This window comes from Aquarana catesbeiana, linkage group LG11 (genome assembly GCF_042186555.1).
Source record: "Aquarana catesbeiana isolate 2022-GZ linkage group LG11, ASM4218655v1, whole genome shotgun sequence".
NCBI classification, from domain to species: domain Eukaryota; kingdom Metazoa; phylum Chordata; class Amphibia; order Anura; family Ranidae; genus Aquarana; species Aquarana catesbeiana.
Window position 1 is genome coordinate 99643167 of NC_133334.1, and position 21672 is coordinate 99664838.

Consider the following 21672-nt stretch of genomic DNA (forward strand, 5'->3'; position numbering starts at 1 on the left):
GGCAGTGCTAATATCTACTAATCAAAATGTCCTAAAATGCTATAAAGTGACTGTGCTTATGCTAACGTACTAGTATACAGCACAAATTCGTGATATACCACATAAATCCACATGTGACCAACAGCATATTTTTTATTTATTTGTCATTAACTAATAGGGGCAGTGTGTAGGCAGCTTTTGCAGTTTATATATAATTTTTTTTCCTCTTCCATACATAGTAGCCCGGAATAACTTTACTTGCCAGATGGCAGTTATAGGTTTGTTCAAGACCTTCAAGCTGTAAATAACCTGGTAGTGCCCATTGAGCCTATAGTGCCTGATGTTCCATTACTCCTTACTACCATACCATCCGATGCAGAGTATTTTTCTGTGATTGATTTAATGAATGCATTTTTTTAGCATCCTTGTGGATAAGGAGACACAGCCAATCCTTGCTTTTTGATTTAAAAAACTGCCAGATGACCTGGTGTAGAATGCCCCAGAGTTATGTAGATTCCCTTGTAGTCTACTCAGGGGTCCTCCAGGCAACCCTGTGGTCCTGGACACCCCGTCATGGTTCCATCCTTTTTTTTAAACTAATATTTCTTTATTAACCACTTCAGCCCCAGAAGATTTTACCCCCTTCCTGACCAGAGCGTTTTTTGCGATTCGGCACTGCGTTGCTTTAACTGACAATTGCGCGGTCGTGCGAAATGGCTCCCAAACAAAATTGACGTCCTTTTTTTCCCACAAATAGAGCTTTCTTTTGGTGGTATTTGATCACCTCAGCGATTTTTATTTTTTGCGCTATAAACAAAATAAGAGCGACAATTTCGAAAAAAAACGCATTATTTTTTACTTTTTGCTATAATAAATATCCCCCAAAAATATATAAAAAAACATTTTTTTTCCTCAGTTTAGGCCGATCGTATTCCTCTACATTTTTTTGGTAAAAAAAAATCGCAATAAGCGTTTAATAATTGGTTTGCGCAAACGTTATAGCGTTTACTAAATAGGGGATAGTTTTATGGCATTTTTATTAATAATTTTTTTTTACTAGTAATGGCGGCGATCAGCGATTTTTATTGTTACTGCGACGTTATGGCGGACATGTCGGACATTTTTGACACATTTTTGGGACCATTGTCATTTATACAGCGATCAGTGCAATTAAAAATGCACTGATTACTGTGTAAATGGCACTGGCAGTGAAGGGGTTAACCACTAGGGGGCGGGGAGGGGTTAAGTGTGTCCTAGGGAGTGATTACTAACTGTAGGGGGATGGACTGTATGTGTGACGTCACTGATCTCTGCTCCGATGACAGGGAGCAGGGATCGAGTGACACTTGTCACTAGGCAGAACAGGGAGTTTACAACGGCATCTCCCCGTTCATCCTCTCCGTAAGGCGTTCGCGGATATCCCCGTGGCGATCGAGTCCACGGGACCCGCGACCCGACTCACGGAGCTCCCGGCCCGGCACGCGCGCCGCCGGCGGCACGCACGCAATGGCACGGTGGGGGATTCAAATGGATGTACAGGTACGCCCATTTGCCCAGCCGTGCCATTCTGCCGACGTACATCGGCGTGCACCGGTCGGGAACCGGTTAAGCATATTTCAATATTACAGACCAAAATACATCGTCAATACATATTTTATAACTTTGTTTTGTTATACAACTAATACATAATTTCCACATTTCTATTATCTTTCTGATGGTCAATCCAAGACATATTTTGAAGTTTTTCTCTTTTCTTCCTCCTTATCTCTATCGTGTATATTTCATACCCAGCCTTTTTTTACACAAATAATAAGAACATATACACTCAAACATACACACACAAAACCCAAAACGGGAGGTAAAAAAACCCCACACACCTCGGACGACAAATCCATACCATGTCTACTATAATGAATTAAATATCTAAATCTGTCAAAGGAAAAGATTGCTTCTGCGGACAACTTATTTTGTTACTTTCTTTTCTGCCCTCTGGTATAGCCCTCTACCCCAATTTTCCTTCTAGTACCGTATTTACTATCCCATACCTCGGTTAACCACTCAATACAGAATCACCTGGTGCTAGGGACACTGGGGCTAACCGTCGGTCCGATAACCATAATTTCCATAATTTTGTCAGGTTATTGGGTACCCCCCCTATTATAGTAAATTTGTTGTTCTTTCAGAATGTTTTCATTTACCTGAAGACGCCAGTCCTCAAGTGAGGGTGCACTCGGAGATATCCACTTTAGAGCAATTAGCTTTCATGCTAAAAACAATAATCTGGTAACTGGTATCATAACCTCCCTGGGAAAAAAACATTCCTCATCAAGGTATCCCAGTAGACTTGTCTTAGGGATCTTATCAATATGTGTATTAAATGTAGCATTAATTGTATTCACCACCTCTCGCCAATATCTAGCCAGTTTTGGACAGTTCCATATCATGTGTAATAAGTCAGCTGGAGAATTTTGACATTGAGGACATTCCGGATGATCGCGCCTACCCCACTTAAATAATTTAACTGGTGTTCTATATACCCTGTACATTATGAATAATTGCGTCAGGCATTGTGCCGGTGATAATGAAACTAGGGGTACCCTTCTCAGTATTATTTGCCAATTATCGTTTGAAATGTCCCCTACGTCTGTCTCCCACCCTGTTCTACCTGGGCTAACATCATTATCCTGATATGGTCTCATAAGTTGACCATATAAAGATGAGATCAAGCCCTTTTTTTCCATACCCCCTGCTAATAATGTGGCGTAGGTTTTATCACTATCTTTTCCCCCTTAAACTGAGATTGGATCGCATGCCGTAATTGTAAATATTTAAAGAAGTTACTAGAAGGCAATTGAAAGGATTCTTGCAGATCCTGAAAGGAGCGTAAAACATTATGTGAGTACAACTGTTCTATATATTGGAGCCCCTTAGAGTACCAGCTTTCAAATCCCTCCAATTTACATATTTCTTTGTATTGCTTATTCCCCCAGAGCGGGGAATATTTCGAGACTCCTTCAAATTTCATTATGCTCCTCATTTCCTTCCAAACTCTATTCATAAGTGTCATTGTTGGACCCCTACAGGTATAACCCAAGGCTTCGGATTCCAACTGAGCCATAAGATTATAACAGAAACTATTATTTAACAATAAAGCCTGTATAGGGTCCTCCCAATTCATTACTCCCCAGCCTGCAAAATGATGAAGCTGGGAGGCTATGAAATAAAGTCTTGGCTGCGGTACCGCTAATCCACCCCCAACCCTTGCTCGCTGGAGAATTGATAACTTAATTCTCTGAGTCTTTCCTTTCCATAATAGCCTTCGAAATATTGATTCTGTTTTTTTTAACCATTTAAGAGGTATCCATATCGGTGAATTATGGAGTATGTATAACAGTTGAGGGGTCCATATGATTTTTATAAGATTTGCTCAGCCCACCACTGATAATCGCAACTTGGTCCACACCGTACCCTTAGGTTGGAATTTATTAAGGATAGGAGATAGGTTATCCATTAAATAATTTTCTATTCTAGAATTTATCATTATTCTAAGATATTTCAATGATCAAACTATTTTAACTTGAGGAGCCTCTCTTAACCTCGGCAAACTAGGATTATCTAAGGGAAGAAGAACTGATTTATCCCAATTAATAGCGTATCCAGAAAACGATTCAAAATGTTTTATTAGAGAGCTTAAAGAACCTTCCATGTCCCCAAGGAACAGTAATGCATCATCAGCATATAAGGAGATTTTTTCATTCCTCGTTCCTCTAATAAATCTGCAAATAGATTCCGATTGTCGAACGGCCTTAGCCAGTGGTTCAAGGGCCAATGCAAATAACAAAGAAGACAGGGGGCACCCCGTCTCGTTTCTCTGTATAATGGGAAAAATTCTGAAACCATACCATTTATTTGCATACATGCCCTCGGAGCAGAGTACAGCAATCATAATCCACCATATAAACCTGTCCCCCAGGCCAAACAAGCCCATCACCTCCCACAGTTATGTCCACTCGACGCTATTGAAAGCTTTCGCAGCGTCAAGTGACAAAATCGCTCTCTTCCCAGGGTTATCAGATGGTATTTGCATATTCAGAAAAAGCCTCCTCAAATTAATAGCTGTAGACCTTGTTGGGATAAAGCCACATTGGTCTCGATGAATCAATTCCTGCATATATCTGCTTAATCTTATAGCCAGGACCCTGGCTAGAATCTTAGCATCTGAATTCAACAATGATATCAGGCGGTAAGATTCCGGGACCAGAGGGTCCTTTCCAGGTTTTGGTAGTACAATAATACAAGCATCCCTCATAGATTCTGGAAGCTTGAATGATTCCAAAGCCTAATTAAGAACCTTAACCACTTGACAACTGGGCACTTAAACCCCCTTCGTGACCAGACCAATTTTCAGCTTTCAGCGCTCTCACACTTTGAATGACAATTACTCAGTCATGTAATACTGTACCCAAATGAATTTTGTGTCCTTTTTTTCATACAAATAGAGCTTTCTTTTGGTGGTATTTGATCACCTCTGGGCTTTTTATTTTTTGCGCTATAAATGAAAAAAGACCGAAAATTTTGAAAAAAAACGCATTTTTCTTCGTTTCTGTGATAAAATTTTGCAAATTATTAATTTTTCTTCATAAATTTTGGCCACAATTTATACTGCTACATATCTTTGGTAAAAATAACCAAAATTAGTGGATATTATTTGGTCTGTGTGAAAGTTATAGAGTCTACAAGTTGTGGTGCAAATCATAAAAAATTGATCACACCTGATGTACTGGTGGCCTATCTCATTTTTTGTGACCCGAACAAGTCAGGACAGTACAAATACCCCCCAAATGACCCCTTTTTTGAAAGTAGACATTCCAAGGTATTCAGTAAGATGCATGGTGAGGTTTTTGATGTTGTCATTTTTTCCCACAATTCTTTGCAAAATTAAGATTTTTTTTTTTTTCCTCCCATAAAATTGTCATTGTAATTGGTTATTTCTCTCACATGGCATGTGTATACCACAAATGATGCCGCAAAATACATTCTGCTACTCCTTCTAAGTATGGCGATACCACATGTGTGGGACTTTTTCACAGCCTAGCCACATAGAGAGGCCCAACATGCAGGGAGCACCATCAAGTGTTCTATGAGCATAAATGACACATCTAACTTGTTAACTACCTATTACACTTTTGAAGGCCCTGGAGCACCAGGACAATAGAAACGCCCACAAAATGACCCCATTTTGGAAAGCTAACACCCCAACGTATAATCTATGAGGCATAATGAGTCTTTTGAACGGTTCATTTTTTTCCAGAAGTTTTTGGAAAATGTGGAAAAAAACGAAAACGCATTCTTTTTTTACACAAAGTTGTCCATTTATAAGCTATTTCCAACACATAGCATGTACATAGCAAAAATGACACCTCAAAATACATTCTGCTACTCCTCCTGAGTATAGCGATACCACATGTGTAAGACTTTTACACAGCCTGGCCACATACAGGGGCACAATACTGAAATAGCACCTTCAAGGGTTTTAGGAGCATAAATTACACATCTCATTTCTCACCCACCTATTACACTTTTGAAGGCCCTGGAGCACCAGGACAATGGAAACGCCCACAAAATGACCCCATTTTGGAAAGCTAACACCCCAACGTATAATCTATGAGGCATAATGAGTCTTTTGAACGGTTCATTTTTTTCCAGAAGTTTTTGGAAAATGTGGAAAAAAATGAAAACGCATTTTTTTCTACACAAAGTTGTCCATTTATAAGCTATTTCCAACACATAGCATGTACATAGCAAAAATGACACCTCAAAATACATTCTGCTACTCCTCCTGAGTATAGCGATACCACATGTGTAAGACTTTTACACAGCCTGGCCACATACAAGGAACACCGTCAGGTGTTCTAGGGACACATAGCATGCACATACCAAGAATTACACCCCAAAATACATTCTGCTGAGCAAAGGGTAAAAAAAAAGATTACCTGTGGTTTTAGTAGCACAGTTGTCCACAGGAGGATAGCACTGGTCCAGGCAGCAGGCAGGGACTTGGTCAGCAAAAGCGAACGCAATTGTCCAGGCAACAGACAGGAACACTGTCCATAGTCAGTACAGGCAGCAGGCAGGGATACTGTCCATATACAGTCCAGGGTCAGTGCAGGCAGAGATTGTCAGCAGTGCCAAAATATTGATCTTGGTAGTAGGCAGGAACATGGTCCATCCATGTGGTGTGGTCAGTTCATGCGACAGGCAGAGGCATGATGGCATAGGTCCTACAGGCAGCAGGCAGAAGTAGGGCCTCGTTCAGGACAGAATGGGGACAGGGGTAGAGGCTTCTCCCACCCAAATCTCTTTGAAGCCTCCGAGTCTCCAGACCCTAATCTAGGAATGAGAAAACAAAAAAAATGTTTTCTTCATCCAGAAAAAATTCTGGAGCCCCTCACATATGCGAGACCCCTGTGTTATGAATCCCACTAGTCCAGTAGCAGGGTACAAGATCAGTCCAAGAGGCAGGCAAAAAGGATGGTCAAACAGTCCAGGGTCAGTTCCAGATCAGGCAGAGGTATGAACAAAATCGGTAGGCAGAAGCGTGGTCGAAAAACAAGCCAAGGTCAGTTCCAGATCAGGCAGAGATATAAACAGAATCGGTAGGCAGAAGCGTGGTTGAAAAACAAGCCAGGGTCAGTTCCAGATCAGGCAGAGATATAAACAGAATCGGTAGGCAGAAGCGTGGTCGAAAAACAAGCCAGGGTCAGTTAAAGAGCAAGCAGAGGCATAAGGGGTGTGAAGGTAAATGGCAGGAAGTGAGGGTTATGTTTACCATACTTCACTAATAATTTAGTGAAGTATGGTAACGGCGGAAACCGGTAACTATACAGAGGCCTGGTTGGGAAGGACATTGGGGACAATAAAAAGTAGTGTCTCTTCTCACTCCTCCTTTGGTGCACACCCGGCATTTTTTCTGCCGTTTTTGGCCTGTTGGTCTGGGGGGGATTTTTTTGGGAAAGTGGCGTTCGGACAGTCTACTAATCACATCGGATCGAATGGTTTCTGGTGGGCCGTTCGGGTATATAAGGGCAGTGATGATTTCCTCCTGGTATCCAAGGAAGGATTTGGGGCTTGCAGTGGATTTATGATAAATAACATAGCTGTTATATATGGCCAAATTGAACAAATATATCGAAACTTTTTTATACCACTGGTATGTTCTTCTCGTGGCAAGATAGGGTTCGAGCATCTGGTCGTTGAAGTTGACACCCCCCCATATACTTGTTGTATTCAAAGATGCATGTGGGCTTTTGGATTACCCCATTCCTCCTGGTTATCTCCACGACGGTGTTATTGTGGATTGATGAAAGCACGTAGACGTCCCTTCTGTCCCTCCACTTCACAGCCAGAATTTCCTCTTTCCTCAAGCTCGCCATTTCCCCTCTTCTTAGCTTTTTGTTCACGAGGCTTTGAGGAAAGCCCTTCCGGTTCTTCCTTATGGTGCCACATGCTGGAGTCTTCTGTCTGTGAAGATTTCGGAACAGGGGCAGACTAGAATAAAAATTGTCCACATATAGATGGTAGCCTTTTTCCAGGAGTGGGTTTATGAGTTCCCAAACGATTTTCCTACTCGATCCGATATATATTCTGGGCAATTAGGGGGATGTAGCTGGGTGTCCTTCCCTTCGTATACCATGAAGGCATAGGTATATCCTGTAGCTCGGTCGCATAATTTATACATTTTCACCCCATAGCGGGCCCTTTTGGTGGGAATAAATTGTTTTATGCCCAATCTGCCACTAAATTTGACCAGGGACTCATCCACACATATGTGCTGGTCTGGGGTAAATAACTGGGGGAAGATATCAGAAAAATATTTTAGTAGTGGGCGAATTTTATATAGCTTGTCAAAATGTGGGTCATTTCGGGGAGGGCACTGGGTATTGTCATTGTAGTGTAGGAATCTCATAATCATGAGATACCTGGTTCTGGGCATTACAGAGGAAAAGATGGGCATGTGGTGGATAGGGAGGGTAGACCAATAGGAACGTAATACATTTTTTTTGGTTAGTCACATACAGAATGTGAGGCCCAAAAAAATTCTAAACTCCTCCACTGTTAGGGCTCTCCATTCGTAGGGACGGGCATAATAGGACGTTGGGTTACTTGCTATGTATTGTTGGGCATATAGATTGCACAATCGATGCAAGCATGTCCTCAGTAAAAATAAGGTTGAAAAAATCTAATGGTGAAAAATTTTCTGTATCCACCTGGACTCCTGGCTGGGCAGTAAAAGGGGGAATGATAGCTTCTCCTGAATTGAGTGGCAGCCATAAGGGGTTCTCAAGGGAGTAGGGAAGGCCCTTTGGGCCTGAGGTGACACCCCACTGGTACGTGGACTTTGTCGAGGTACTGCGGTGCTGGTGGATGGCACTGCGGTGCTGGTGGATGGCATTGCGGTGATAGTGGATGGCATTGTGGTGATAGTGGATGGCATTGCGGTGCTGGTGGATGGCACTGCATCCTCACCAGTACGTCTTCGTCTGGCGGGCGGACTCTCATCCTCCTCTGAGGCTGTCAGTGTACCACTGCTGAGGACAGGCTTGTAGTCCACGTCAGACTCAGAATCTGAATAGGAATCTGAAGCGGAGAGCTCCCCGTTGCTCTCATCGGCCGCAAGAATATTATATGCCTCCTCGGCTGAATATACTCTTTGTGACATAGTGATGAAAAATGGCAGATATGTGGCACTGATGACACGTGACACTGGCAGATTGCACTGGTGATAGATGGCACTGATACGTGACACTGATGTGGTAGGTGACACTGGTGACACTGATGACACTGATGTGGCAGGTGACAGACAGGTGGCACTGATGACAGATTGCACTGATACGTGGCACTGATACGTGGCACTGATACGTGGCAGGTGACACTGACAGGTGGCACTGATGTGGCAGGTGGCACTGATGTGACAGGTGGCACTGATGTGACAGGTGACACTGATGTGGCAGGTGACACTGACAGGTGACACTGATGTGGCAGGTGACACTGACAGGTGGCACTGATGTGGCAGGTGACACTGACAGGTGGCACTGATGTGGCAGGTGACACTGACAGGTGGCACTAACAACAGATGGCACTGACAGATGGCACTGATGACAGATGGAAGCACTGTGGCACTGATGTGGCACTGTATGGGCACTGTATGGGCACTGTAGGGTGTTTCACTGAAGGCTCGGCAACTCACAGTAATGACAGATCGCTCTCTCTCCTCACACACGGTCTCTGTGTGAGGAGAGAAAGCCGGCAATGAGAGCTGATCTCATATGTTTACATTTGAGATCATCTCTCATTGGAAGCTCGAATCGCGCTGTAAACGACCGCTGTGATTGGCCGTTTATGGCGATCTGTGACTGGCTGTGTCCAAGGGACACGGCCAGAGCAGAATTTCCCTGATGCGCGCTCCCGGGAGCGCGCATTGCGGAAGTGAACAGGAGGACGTCCAGGGACGCCCTCCCGGCAATTGGAGTCCGCGCTGTAGCCGTCTTTCGGCTATAGCGCGGAACGCCTAGTGGTTAAGTAGTTCTGGAAGCAAAACCTCCCTATGTTGTTTATATATTTCTGAAGGTAACCCATCAATAGCCGGGGCCCTATCATTTGGGCATTCTTCCACTGCCTTCACCAGCTCCTGCAATGTCAGAGGGGCATCAAGTTCTTGTTTATCATTTTCAGAAAGAGAGGGGAGTTTTAATGGTTCTAAAAATTCTCTAATGCCGCGTACACACGGTCGGACTTTTCGTCTACAAAAGTCCAACGGACGCCGACGGACTAAAGCTGGCTGGTAATCCGATCGTGTGTGGGCTTCTCCGGACTTTCAGCAGACTTTTTCAGCCTCAAATCCGACGGACTTTAGATTTGAAACATGCTTCAAATCTTTACGTCGTAACTACGACGGACCCCGAAATCCGCTCGTCTGTGTGCTAGTCCGACGGACAAAAACCCATGCTAGGGCAGCTATTGGCTACTGGCTATGAACTTCCTTATTTTAGTCCGGTGTACGTCATCACGTACGAATCCGTCGGACTTTTGTGTGGTCGTGTGTAGGCAAGTCCGTTCGTTAGAAAGTCTGCTGCAAGTCCGCCGAAAGTCCGCCGGAAGTCTGTCGGACAGGCTGTCGGACTTTTGTAGACGAAAAGTCCGACCGTGTGTACGCGGCATAAGTCTTGTCTTGGAATAGTTAACTTTGTTTTGATATAAGTTACTATAAAAATTAACAAAGGATCGTATTATTTCCTTCTGATCATGAGAAATATCTCCCCCTACTGTACGAATAGCGGAAATAAATTTAGTATTTTCTTGAGATTTTGCTATTACTGATAGCATTCTACCTGATTTCGAAACTACGACATCTGGACAAAAAGCCAGACCGTGCAGCCTTATTCATAGAAGTCTGGTTATATAATAATTGTGCATCCTTCCAGACCCTACGATTAGAAGTAGTAGGACTCTGAGTATACTGAACTTCTTTCTGCTGCACCTCAGCTGCTAACAGTGATTCCCGTTCCCAGCTTGTTTTTTTATAAACACCTATGTCTTTAAGCAAAACTCCTCTCAAAAATGCCTTCATGGTGTCCCATACCACCTGTGGTGAGGCCGAGTTATTATTAATATGAAAAAATTCGACTAAGGCCCGACTAGTGGAATCCACCTGATGAGGAACTTTAAACCAAAAATCAGGAAACGGGCAGTTAGTTCTCATTTTAGGCTTTATTTTATCTAATGTTACTACTAACTGTCACAACGTGAATGATCTGATAAACCTCTTGTTAAATATTGAATATCAGAGACCCAGGAAAGAATTGAGTCTGCACCCAAGAACATATCTATCCTTGATAAGGTCTAATAGGTGCTAGAGCAACAAGAATATTCTTTAGAAAATGGGTTCCTAACCTGCCATATATCATACAGTCCAAGCTCCTGACTATAACTATAGAATGTAGTATCAACATTAGGGCTTGCTGGATATCTATCCATACTGAGATTGCATACATTATTGAAATCCCCCATGATAAGCAAGGGGGCCCCTGTATTATCTGCCAATAACAACCCTATCTGTCGCATTACTTCACTATTATATGGTGGAGGGATATAAATAGACCCCAAAATACATTGCATAGAAAATAGTGTACATACCAGCAAGACAAATCTGCCCTGTGAGTCTATCATTGCTTGCCTGCAGGAAAACTGGACCTTTGAGGAAATTAATATACTTGTTCCTCTTGCATAAGCTGAGTATACTGAGTGGTATTGAGTGGTGTAATTTTTATTCTGTAATAAGCGAACAGTATCTTTAGTTAAATGTGTTTCCTGCAAACAAACAATCAGAGGATCACGCTGGAACAATTTATTAAACATAGCACACTTTTTAATAGGATTCTTAATCCCTCTAATATTCCATGACCATGTTCCAATCTTATTAGCCATTATTAACTATATATACACATGACCTAATGCACATATTGTCCACATGATCCCCATAATACAGTAAAGACACAATACCATCACACACCAATAAATCATTATACCAACTTCCTAGAAAAGATAACTTACAGACCTGACCTGCCCAACATTCAGCTGGTACTTAAGCATATCATACTGTAATAGAATCAATAGAACAGCATCAAACAGTAACATATAGATCAGGGATCCTCCAGCTGTTGCGGAACTACGTGTCCCATGAGGCATTGTAAAACTCTGACATTCACAGACATGACTAGGCATGATGGGAATTGTAGTTTTTGAACAACTGGAGGGCCATAGTTTGAAGACCTCTGATATAGATTGTCGCCCAACCACACATAAAAGAAAAAAAAAAAAGGAAAGAGAAAAAAAAATAAAGAAAAAAATAAAGAAAAGTAAAATAAAACCGAGAAAAAAAATAAACCAACAATGTATTCCCTCAGGAAGGTGTATAAGGGGGAGAAGAAAAGAAAATCCATCCAGGCTTGAGCCTGGGCATATAGCCCTGATGAGGAGGAGTTCTTATACTATTGCTAGTACAAAAGCAAAGGCACCCGCCTTTAACTAATTGTGAAAAAAAAAGGAATGGGGGGGGGCATGGGGGGAGGGGACAAGGAAGGAGAGAGAAGATAAGAAGAAATATTTTTTTTTTCTCTCTTTTTATCTTTTTATAGGACAGAGAAAAGCTCTTTTCCTAGTCACATTTTATCACAATTTTTATCGCATTTTTGATTTTTAATCACCGCTTTATTGCCCCCCTGGAAGGCTTAAGAAACTATCCTTTTACTTTTTTACTTTCTTCCTAAAAAGTTCCATTTCCTTGCACAACATCAGTGCTGCTGATAAGCGATTAAATGTGTTGCTCGTTTTTGTCAAGCCAAGATGCCGCCGTCTTAGAATTATCAAAGGAAAAAGTTTCTCCTCTAGCTATAATCCTTAATTTGACAGGATAAAGCATGGCATATTGAACTTGAATATCACGAAGTTGCCTTTTAACATCTTTAAATTGGGCTCTTTGCTTATGAACCTCAGCGGAATAGTCCAGAAAAAAGGAAACTCTAGATCCATTGACTTCAAGGATGCCCTTGATACGAGCCAGTGATAGTATTTTGTCTCTATAATGGAGCATTTTTAAGATAAACTGCCTAGGATATTTGCCTGGAGATGGGGGTCTGGCAGGAATATGATGCGCTCTCTCCACAGCGAAGAAAGGAGTAAAATCTTGTTTGTCAAACACTTTCAGCAACCACTGCTCTATAAATTCTGTTGGCTTCCCCCCTTCCAGGCGTTCAGGTATACAGAGGATTCGAAAATTATTCCTTCTGAGTCTATTCTCAAGGTCATCCATGCGATTTGCATAGCGACCTGACTGTACTCCCAATTCCTTAAAGTCTCTCTGAATTAGACTCATCTCATCCTCCAAGGTAGCAACCCACCCCTCCACTGCAGATGTTCGCTCACGTACTTTCTGCATATCCTGGCGCATAATAATCACTTCTTGCCTAAGATGATTAAACTGAGTAGATAGCGAAGTCAAGGTATAATTGCAATTTTGTACTGCCAGGAACACATCCTTAATTGTTGGTTCTCTCACCAATTCAGCTTGGGTAGGCAGAACAACAGCACCTGAGGCAATACCTCTCTCCTTTTCCATTCTTTCCATTACTCCTCCAGCCTCACTCTGCTCTGTTTGTATTGCCCACTCCATTATCTCCCTTATCTCACATGAGACAGATGTGACAGCCTTCCCCTTCTCATTTCTCTCCACTCTCATCACTTCCTCCACCTCCTCCATCTCCACCTCTGCCGCTCCCCCCCGGGACCTCATCAAACATTTTAGTTATATCAGAAGTATTAGGTGTTTAAGTGCCGGTTCACACTGATAGGAGTTCATAACGAATGTGATGCGTCAAAAGCACTTTAAATTCGCATGTCATCCCTGAAGTAATTGTTTTCAATGACGGTCGTTCACATACATGCGTTGCGATTCCTCTACGAATGCGATGCAATAAAAAAAAGGGTCTTGTGCGAGTTTACTGCGTAGCGTTGCAAATTTAGTCTCTATAGACATCAATGTAAATTGTTCTGGAATGGCATTTGATGGTTCACATATGTGCGAATTCGTAACCTCCAGCTCCTCCTCCCAGTACTGCCCCCTCACCTCTCCCAGTACCGCCCCCTCACTTCCTGTTTCCTGTCTCATGTCTATATGCAAACAGATAAGATGGCCCCCCGGCATCAGAACTCCATCGACAATGAGAAGCTCATCAGGCTTGTTCGTGACAGGCCATATATATGGGACAGCCGTATAGCTGAATATAAAAATAATGCCCAGAAGGGCAGAGGCTGGGAAGAAATATGTAAAACTTTATATTCAGACCGGGAAGACTTCACTCCACAAGTTCGCAAACATAAACTTAAGTACCTATTTATTCATCCCACTGACCACCAATGTAAGGGCATGTATCCCACTGACCACCAATGTAAGGGCATCTATCCCACTGACCACCAATGTAAGGGCATGCATACCACTGACCACCAATGTAAGGGCATGTATCCCACTGACCACCAATGTAAGGGCATGTATCCCACTGACCACCAATGTAAGGGCATGCATCCCACTGACCACCAATGTAAGGGCATCTATCCCACTGACCACCAATGTAAGGGCATGCATACCACTGACCACCAATGTAAGGGCATGTATCCCACTGACCACCAATGTAAGGGCATGCATACCACTGACCACCAATGTAAGGGCATGCATACCACTGACCACCAATGTAAGGGCATGCATACCACTGACCACCAATGTAAGGGCATCTATCCCACTGACCACCAATGTAAGGGCATGCATCCCACTGACCACCAGTGTAAGGGCATGTATCCCACTGACCACCAATGTAAGGGCATGTATCCCACTGACCACCAATGTAAGGGCATCTATCCCACTGACCACCAATGTAAGGGCATCTATCCCACTGACCACCAATGTAAAGAAATGCATCCCACTGACCACCAATGTAAGGGCACGCATACCACTGACCACCAATGTAGGGGCATGCATACCACTGACCACCAATGTAAGGGCATCTATCCCACTGACCACCAATGTAAGGGCATGCATCCCACTGACCACCAATGTAAGGGCATGCATACCACTGACCACCAATGTAGGGGCATGCATACCACTGACCACCAATGTAAGGGCATCTATCCCACTAACCACCAATGTAAGGGCATGCATCCCACTGACCACCAATGTAAGGGCATGCATCCCACTGACCACCAATGTAAGGGTGTTATATTCTTAATATCTAAATTTTAATTGGCTTTATTAAAAAGAATATGCATTCTCCATAATTGTGTGAATGATAAGACTTTGAGCTTATGATATTCAGATGGCGACTCATTGATGGAGACTGCAGGTCAAGACCCTGTCAGAATTTGATGGATTTTGTAAATAATATATGTATGGATTGAAAATCTTCCTATGTAACCGATACTCTGTTTGATATATGCGTTTATGTTTTTAGTGGTCTGATAGTCTCTCTCACATATATCCTGTTTCATGTTTAGAAGGTTTGGTAAAGTTAAAAACAGATGTTGCTCTCTGTTAGCCCCCACTCTTAGGAAGGAGGAGAAAGGGGAGTGTATGGGAGGGATTTGTGTTTGGGCGCGAATTTGAAAGACTGAGTTCATATAATCAAAGGATAAACAGCTTTCTGCCTCTTTCATACATCTCCTGCTTCAAGACACAGCTCTTCTATGCATACAGCATTTCTTCCAGGACACAAGAAGTTAATCGGCCATCTTTAATAGGCCATGACAAAGGGAAAGCATATATTCTAATGATTTTAAGAACTTTTTTCAGATCTTTAAAACAAATAAACTATATTTGAACATTTTTTGCATATATGAAACAACACTAATTCTGAATATGAATGTACTATTTTTGTAAGTATTTTCCAAGTTTTATGTGTGTACAATAAAACACACAGTTTGATTTAAGCTGACTCAAGCAGAAATAATTCCAAAATTTGTCTCACGAGAAATCATCATTATTGAAGGCTTTTTATACAATATTAAGCCATTTATTTCATTGGCGAATGCCAGCCAGTTTCAATCGTCAGAAGTTTTTGCCACTTTATTCTTCCGTTGATCAGAGGGGAAAAGTGAGGAACAGGAAATAACTTTGCAATTATTGAAAGAACCTAGAATCGCTTGATGTTTGATTCGTGAAGACCAGAGAAATTTTGGATCAGAAGTCTTGACAGACGGTTTAATTAGAGTCCAGCGGAAAACGGAAAAGTTTTATATTCGGTGAGTACCAAAATATGGAATTTATAAATGTTATAGCTGAAGAAAGTAATTTAGAATTTGAAGGTTTAGCCAGTTATATTTCAGTTGCAATGGTTTTTGATATGCCAGGAAAACAAAGGCAAATTGTAACAGAAATTGCACAAACACAGGAGAATTTACATATTGAACAATTAATGATTGAAAAAGATGCATTAGAACATAAAATGAATGCATTATTGGAATTGTTTAAAGAAAAAGAAAGTTGTATTTTTTTTTAACTCAGAAAGAAATTGAACAAGACAATGTTATAAGTTTGCTTAAAACGCAATTATTGCAAGCTCAGTCTTCTGCACATGCTCAGTGTTTAGCTTATGAACACATGACAAAGTCAGAGGCAAGGGATAATGATGCTGATTCTGGATTTGACTCAGTGGAGTCATTTGAGGAGGTTAATATTTCCTCAGACAATGAAAGTGTGAAGTCTGTTGATTTGAATTATAGTAATATTCAACAGAAATGTAAATTTTCATCGCCATATACTCAAAGAAAGGTATATGCAAAAAAAACAACTCTTAAATGTTTAGTTTGCAAAAGAGAGGGTCACATAGCTAGGTTTTGTGTGATGGCTAATAATAATGATATACAAAAGAGGTTGTATTATCCGAAAACGATGCCAAGGTGCTATGAAGTGTATTCTGAGCGCTGGTGTAGTAATTTGAGGTATAGAGGCCATATTAATCAAACTAATTTCCCTTTTAAGACCCAAATGCAAAGATTGCAAACTGCAAATAGTCCATTAGGACAGGAAAGGTATCACTATGTATCATATAACACTGTGAAAAACAATGTTAGCAGTCCTTAAATGAATTGCATGGATGGTAAGGATTTTCTGGTTATTAATTCTTTGCTATGGATAATAAGGTTATGATTTGAGGTTCAGAGATTTGGTTTTTATTTGATATATTTTTAGTATTTCCAAGGATAATCCTTTGGATTATTAATTTTTTATAAATTTTTCTCAGTTATGATTATTATGATTTTCATTTTTTGTTTTGTTCAGAAGGAACATTGAGAGGTTTAGTTCACCTGAAAAGGGGGTAATTAACAGCTTTGTGCTCAATTAGCAAAGGATGCAGATTTGTATGGAGAATTAGTGATTTTAACCTGAATATGGTCAAAATTATGTTGTGGAAAAAACAAATATAAGATTTTCCTTCGTTTTCAGAGGATTAAAAGGTGAATCAATCTTTTGAGTCCTCATCGGGTGATATAAGATCTATATTTTGGTTAATGATAGCTGGATCTAATATCATGACTTAGATGGATTTTCTATATTTTAATGTACCACAACACCTACAGGTGGAATTCACTAAATTTAACTATGACAGTTTAGATCACATTGGTAAGCAAAAATTGCTTGAAATTCTTAAAGAGAAATTTTATTGGGACAAATTGGAAAAGACAGTAGACAGAGTAATTAAATCTTGTCTAATCTGTGTACAAAGATATTTTAATTATTTCTAGGATATTGATTAATCATGTTTTTCCAGTTTGGGGTATACTAGCAAACCTCAGTAGTGGCAGAGGATTCAATTTTATAGTTAAAATCATGCAGGTAATGTGTAAAATCTTGGGAATAGGACAGATATTTCATGTATCATATCATTCACAGTTTGCAGGTACAGTTTTTTCAGTTACAAAGTATTCTTCATTTGAATTATTGACAGGAAGAATTTACTTTGTCACTTGTTTCACAATGAACGTTTGGTTGACAATACACAGCAAGGATTGTTAGTGTCCCTCTGAAGTGTATTGTACTGCAATGCTTGTGATTTGAGAAGGGATACTAGGATGTTATATAAATGTATTGAATGTCATTCAGGAAATTATATTTATTTTTAGTATTTTGTGCTCCTTTTGCACAACAGTGTTTTGTTTATAGGTGATACAGGACAATTTGAACAGAATTGTGTTACATGCAATTACTTGTATGAAAAAAATGGTCCCTCCACACATTTTTAAGTTTGAGTTAAAAGATCATAATTTCTTTATTTTACAATATTCCTTGTTTAGGAGATTATTAAGAGACAATTTGTATATATACTGATATGTAGTATTTGTTTTAGAAGTTTAAAGAAACTTGTATTGTATAAGTTAAATGGTTACTCACGTAGTTCATAGCCCCACCCTTAGGAATTTGAGAGTGAAGTGACACCCACCTTCTTAAAAACGAGGGGGGGAATACTCATTGAGAGCCTGCATCTGTGGGACTACAAGACAAAAAAGAACCTTTCTAAATAAGAAAAGGAGGGGGTTTGTTTTTTTAGGAGTAGAATGCCTGTAACAGAGTTTTTTGGCAGACATGCATTCCAGCAGATGCTGCAATAGACATTCACTCCAGTATACACAAGACACATACACAGCATGAGAATTGCTGTTACATTCACACACATATCTGATGCTTGTAACATTTTGTTATTTTATTATTAAAATCAAAATTATCTTTTATTCAAGATAAACGGTTTATCAAGATTGATAATTAAGAACGGAAAGATTTGTTTAAATAAAAAATTAGATGCTGTTAGCACAAGTTTATACAGAAAGAAAAATGGTGATTAAAGAGTTGCCATGTGTAAGGTCACACCCAGAGATGGTGAGATACATGTCACTAAAGTTTCAGGAGAAGTGGACCATGGCAAAGTAATTGGGAAGGTCCATTTGACATCTTGGATGTTCAAGGGACAATGGTACTAGTTCAAGGATTTCTCAATTTAGTGAAAAAGCATGGATAAATAAAAATGTGGGTATAACAAATGTAATATTCTAAGATAAATGATGCTGCTTTTATTTTTCCTAGGAATGAATTATATTTCATTAACCTGGAGGAATCATGGATTCCAAAAAAGAAGATGTCATTTCAACAAAAGAAAGTGTTAAAGAGAGAAGATTTATCATCATCACAGGATGCATCTTTTCCCTAGTGACAATTTTATCTGTGGTAAAATATATCACAAACTGTTCCAGCTATGCAGAGGTTAACAGGATTGAAGAATTACACTACAAAGACATTACATTATTCAGAAACAAAAGTGATAAAGACATTGATATTAATACAGAGGACAAGAGTGATAAAGATATTGATCTTAATACAAATGACAGAATATTATTCTAGATACGTTGATAACAATACAGCTGAAGAATTGTATGGATATGTATTTGTAGGACAGGGATATGATTGCTGTATTGAATTATATTTCATTCGTAGTAATAATGTTGAGGTCAACGTTAAAATAGAATCCAAAACAAATTTTGTTAAAATGCTGGGATCTTATAGGTTAAACAACAGAACCCGGAACTTTTGAATGTAATATATTGGGAAGGAGTTTTTGATCAGTATTTGTAAAAGGTAACAATCTTTAAATATTTTTGAAGATAATGATAGTTTGCATTCGATATGTAAAACAAAAATATATGTACCTCAAGATTCATTGGTAACTTGGATTAGGAACGATGAATTTTTGAGAAGTTTTCTTCACAGTTCTACTATGATAATTCATAAAGGAATTTATGGTAGTGTGAATTGGATCAATAATACATTTGTTTATCAACAAATGAGAGTATCTTTGAATGATACTGGTATATATGAATGTTGCATATCAATAGTAAATTATCCGGTGAAATGTGTGAAGGCAAGTGTTGTTGTAATGTCTCCTAGGAAAACTCCATGTGTTGGTAAGAAAAGTGTCTCAGCAAATCCATTTCAGATTAACCATTTCCAATCCAGAACTCTTTTGAGAGAGGGAAAGTTTGTCATTATATTGTGGAACTTTAATGTTTCAGAATGGAAAATTTCTACAAGGTTTCCACAATGTCAAGGACATTTGGTTAATATGGAATTGGGTATTGAAAGATGGTTTGGAATTAATAATAGAAATCATAACAGAAATAAGCATGGTATTGTTGAAGGTATTTTAGGAGGGATTGGCACAATTGGGAGTATTAATAATAGTATGGATATTAATACTTTAAAGTCTGATTTTGAGACAGCTGGTTTAGTGGGTAGTAACGGGATTAAAATACAGAGAAATTTAAATGAAATTTTAGAAAATATGGTTATTAAAACAGCTAATATAATGGGTCCATCTATTTTACATCTTCAAAATATTACTCTTGATTTAATGTTAAGTGAACAACATTCTCATATTGCCAGAGCATGTTTAGAGATCCAGACTGAATATTCCACTAATTTTAAAATAATTGCACAAGCATTTCAGAGTGGAATAACCCCTCTTGGTATTTTACAGAATTTAACCAGAGAATATGTATATGCTATAAATCATACAGATTTATGGGTAAATAAATGGATAGGATGTAAACAGGATGTTTGTTAGTTCTTCTATGATTCCAATAGCAGGACAAGAACAAATTTTGGTTCCAATCACTGTCTTGGGATTACCCGTCAGCAATACACAATTATTGTATTATAAATTACAGTATACAGATTTTGCATTTAACAATGAAAATTCTGAATTAGAACAATTAGATTTGTCATCATGTTTACAATTTCAGTCTAAAGTTATCTGTTTACCTAATCAAGATAAAAGTATTTTTCATTCTTGTTATCATAATCATACATTATGTTCAGCAAGAATAGAAAAAGTTGAAACAATTTCTGAATTAATTACTCGTGTAGATAAATAGAAGGTTTGTTTTCAGATCATGTCAGATACAGAAAGGGTTAAAACTTTTTTCTCTTCTTGTACAAATACAGAAAACCTAAATCAAGGCTTGTATTGTATAGAAGGAGACATCGTAGCAATAAGTATTAATGGGTTTAGAACAAATTTAATAAATATGCTTATGAAAAATATAAGTGCTCTTCCCACACAATATAATATATCTAAGATAGATGAATTTCCTTGGGAAGAATGGGCAAATGTAATTCATAAGGATAAAGGTTTATTGATAGCTTTGGCTAAGGAACTTCAGAATGCAGAAATATTGTTTAAACATGAACAAGGTAATTTGCAAGAGATATCTCATCAATGGTCAGAATTTTCAGGAAGTAATTGGTGGAAAAAATTCAGTAATAGTGTATCAATTTGGGGAAAAACTTCAATAACCTCAGCAGCAGGAAATATTTTATCACATCCTATAGTTATTCTTTTTATTATTATTATGTTATTCATTATATTCCAGTTATGTTTGATGTTTAGAATGAAAAAATTATATTATCGAATTAGAAATGAAATCAAGAAAGGAGATGATTTATTGCAAAATAAGCTTAAGAGAAAGATGGGTTTTGGTATTGCAAACTCGGTTGGTGATGGAAATACATTTGGAGTTATTGGATCAAAGTCAGAATGAATGAGACATGAATGCTATGTATGGATAAAATATGATTGTTATTCATATTTCAGAGGGGAATGTTATATTCTTAATATCTAAATTTTAATTGGCTTTATTAAAAAGAATATGCATTCTCCATAATTGTGTGAATGATAAGACTTTGAGCTAATGATATTCAGATGGCGACTCATTGATGGAGACTGCAAGTCAAGACCCTGTCAGAATTTGATGGATTTTGTAAATAATATATGTATGGGTTGAAAATCTTCCTATGTAACCGATACTCTGTTTGATATATGCGTTTATGTTTTTAGTGGTCTGATAGTCTCTCTCACATATATCCTGTTTCATGTTTAGAAAGTTTGGTAAAGTTAAAAACAGATGTTGCTCTCTGTTAGCCCCCACTCTTAGGAAGGAGGAGAAAGGGGAGTGTATGGGAGGGATTTGTGTTTGGGCACGAATTTGAAAGACTGAGTTCATATAATCAAAGGATAAACAGCTTTCTGCCTCTTTCATACATCT

At 39.3% G+C, this 21672-nt stretch overlaps 1 long non-coding RNA gene across 1 annotated transcript in view; it reads left to right on the forward strand.

Moving 5' to 3' along the window:
- Nucleotides 1-21672, forward strand: part of LOC141112211 (uncharacterized) — a 51803-nt gene that overhangs the window by 26881 nt on the left and 3250 nt on the right. The gene's annotated exons all lie outside the window — the stretch shown is intronic.